Source organism: Homarus americanus, unplaced genomic scaffold, assembly GCF_018991925.1.
Source record: "Homarus americanus isolate GMGI-L3 unplaced genomic scaffold, GMGI_Hamer_2.0 scaffold18703, whole genome shotgun sequence".
Lineage (NCBI taxonomy): Eukaryota > Metazoa > Arthropoda > Malacostraca > Decapoda > Nephropidae > Homarus > Homarus americanus.
Window position 1 is genome coordinate 558,898 of NW_024749779.1, and position 3,320 is coordinate 562,217.

The following is a 3,320-nucleotide window of genomic DNA, read 5'->3' on the forward strand; positions in this document are numbered from 1 at the left end:
ATGTCAAGAGGTATGTGGCATGAGTGATATAGGTAGATCAAGAGGCATGTGTTGGTAGTGACACAGGTAGATCAAGAGGTATGTGTTAGTAGTGACTCAGGTAAATCAAGAGGCGTGTATTAGTAGTAACACAGGTAGATGGAGAGGCGTGTGTTAGTAGTAACACAGGTAGATCAAGTGATATGTATTAGTTGTAACAGCTAAATAAAGAGATGTGTATTAGTAGTGAAACAGGCAGATCAAGAGGCGTGTGTTAGCAGTAACACAAGTAGATCAAGAGGTGTGTGGTTTTAGTGATACAGGTAGATCAAGAGGTGTGAGTTAGTAGTGTTATGCCATAACTTAGCATCTTAGGTTAAGTTAAAGTTGAATATAATAATGAGAGCACATATGTCAGAACAAAAACATATTGGCAACTCCGCACAACTTAATACTTAATTTTTTTGCTTAAAACTAATGTTATTTCAATACACGACAAAAAATGATAAAATTCAAAACTTATAAATATAAAGGACTAAATTGTGCGTTAGTTTCAATCACAGCCTTCTTACTTTATCACATCAGTTGAGGAGTGAAGGTTTGAAATTATACAAGACAAAAAATATTTAAATACTATTTAAAAACACAAGTTTTCAATAATAAATGTGCATGTTAAATAATGGATGGATAAAATTTGGAAATATTTAGCATTGGACAAACCATCGTAGGTAATGACTCCTTACCAAGTTAAACTCCACCTGGTTTTCCATCCTTAATAAACAATTAATATGTACCTAGTATATAATTTTTTTGCTTAAAACTAATGTTATTTCAATACACGACAAAAAATGATAAAATTCAAAACATATAAATATAAAGGACTAAATTGTGCGTTATAGTTTCAATCACAGCCTTCTTACTTTATCACATCAGTTGAGGAGTGAAGGTTTGAAATTATACAAGACAAAAAATATTTAAATACTATTTAAAAACACAAGTTTTCAATAATAAATGTGCATGTTAAATAATGGATGGATAAAATTTGGAAATATTTAGCATTGGACAAACCATCGTAGGTAATGACTCCTTACCAAGTTAAACTCCACCTGGTTTTCCATCCTTAATAAACAATTAATATGTACCTAGTATATAAACCACAAACCACATTATAACACAGTAATTGGATGCACTTTACACACAATACATAATAATAGAGCAACACTGAAAATATAATAACTACTTAACTAAGCCATATTAGAGAAGGTGTCCACCACTGACTGACCCAGACGTCCTGTTAGACCAATGCCCAGCCATGACTCCCAGAAACACACCTGTGCACCGGTGAACTGCAAGCTTAAACAGCATTAATAAAAAACAATTATTACAGTAATCTGTAAAAATAGTTAAACATTCATACATTGTAGGCCATAATTTTAGGTATTAAGTATCAGTTTTATTCACCAAAAAATATATCAAATATTTTACACACAATTTACCATGACACGTAATCATCCTAGTAGGTAGTAGGTAGTAGGCAGCTACCAAACAGGGAGGTACTACCGCCTGGGAAGATATTGGAAGCATAATGTGTTGTCTAATGATAGGCCCTGCTGCCATATGGTTGTAGATCTGACTTTCTGCCTCATTTACACACAATTGCAGGGTCTCAATTGTTTCTCTTACTTTTGACAACACAACATGCATACAGTATATTGTTTCTTACTTTTGTTCGTTTTCTTTTTTTTCTTTTTTTTATTTCTTTATGGTTCTTTATTATTATTATTATTATTATTATTATTATTATTAATATAATTAATATTATTATTATTATTATTATTATTATTATTATTATTATTATTTTATTTTATTTTTTTATTTATTTTTTATTTATTATTATTACATTTTTGGTTCTTTATTATAATTATTATTATTATTATTATTATTGTTATTATTATTATTTTTTTTTTTATTATTATTATTACATTTTTGCCCCCCAAGCCCCAATGTGGGTCAGTGACCTGTGCCTGGAGTAGGGAAATCCTTGTTAAATACATAAGTCAAATATTTTACTGTACATAATGCAATACACTACTGTGCATAATGCTATACATAACACCCCCTCCTTAAATAAAACCAGTAGGGTTTTATATTGGCAATACGAAGTTATCAGATCTGCCTAATATGGCCTAGAAATGGTATCAGTAATAATGTTATCTTCACCCTTGATATGTCTGATTTCAATATTATACAGTTGAAGAGCCAAACACCAGCGAGTTAATCGTTGGTTTTTGTTTTTCATGCGAGTAACAAACTGCAAAGAGTTGAGGTCGCTATATACAATGATTTTCTTGTGGCTGTTTCCAAGGTATACATCAAATTTATCTAGTGTCATTAACAATTCAGCTGCCTCTTTCTCAATTGTAGAGTAATATTTTTGAGAAGGCTTCAATTTAGTAAACATGTAACATACCGGGTGCAGAACTTCATTATCTCCTGCTTGCAATAAAACTGCCCCAGCTGCTACGTCACTCGCATCTATCTGTACAACAAATGGCTTGCCAAAGTTTGTGCCCTTTAATACTGGTTTAGAAATCAAAATTGAATTAATGTTCTCAAATATCTCTTGACAACTTTCCGTCCACACAAAATCCCTTTTAGGACTAACTAAATCAGTTAATGGTCTCGCAACATCAGAAAAGTTAGGGCAGAATCTCCTATAATACCCTGCCATACCCAAAAAGCATTGGACTGCCTTACGGTTGGTGGGAATGGGTAAGGTATCTATGGCCTCAATTTTAGCCTGGACTGGGGCCACTCTCCCATAATCAATCTCAAGCCCTAGAAATACGAGTTTGGCGTGGCTAAACTCACTCTTAAGGAAGTTAGTAGTGAGCTAAGCACTATCAAGACGACTGAACAGACACCGAAGTGACTCAAAATGTTCACTCTAGGTAGAAGAGAGCACAACTACATCGCCAGGAAATGCTCTGACACAAACCCCCTAATTCTCAAACTAGATCTATTTCTAGAGCTGATACCATTTCATCTATCAATGGGGATTTGTGCAGTATCTCCAACTGGGGACGTAAAAACTTGGTTATATTCAATAGTAATAAAACTCAGTATTTACCAATTACACTTTCCAAATTAGATGAACTCCCACCAATCACATTTCAGTACACAATCAGTCTGCCAAGTTCTAAAATAGATATGCTCGGTCCCACCATTTCTTCTAATATGTCATGGAAGCCAGACATCCACAACACTGCTAAAGCTGCCTCCCGAGAACTAGCACTGCTTTACAGATGCCGCAGCTACTTTACTCCTGAGCAGTTGCTTCA

At 33.6% G+C, this 3,320-nt stretch overlaps 1 long non-coding RNA gene across 1 annotated transcript; it reads right to left on the minus strand.

Moving 5' to 3' along the window:
- Positions 1 to 599: 599 nt before the first annotated feature.
- On the minus strand, positions 600 to 1,567 carry LOC121853775. The gene is made up of 2 exons (XR_006086412.1): positions 1,122 to 1,567; positions 600 to 773 (listed from the first exon to the last, which is right to left on the minus strand). It is a non-coding gene; the product is annotated as an uncharacterized LOC121853775 (long non-coding RNA).
- Between the last annotated feature and the right edge of the window lie 1,753 nt (positions 1,568 to 3,320).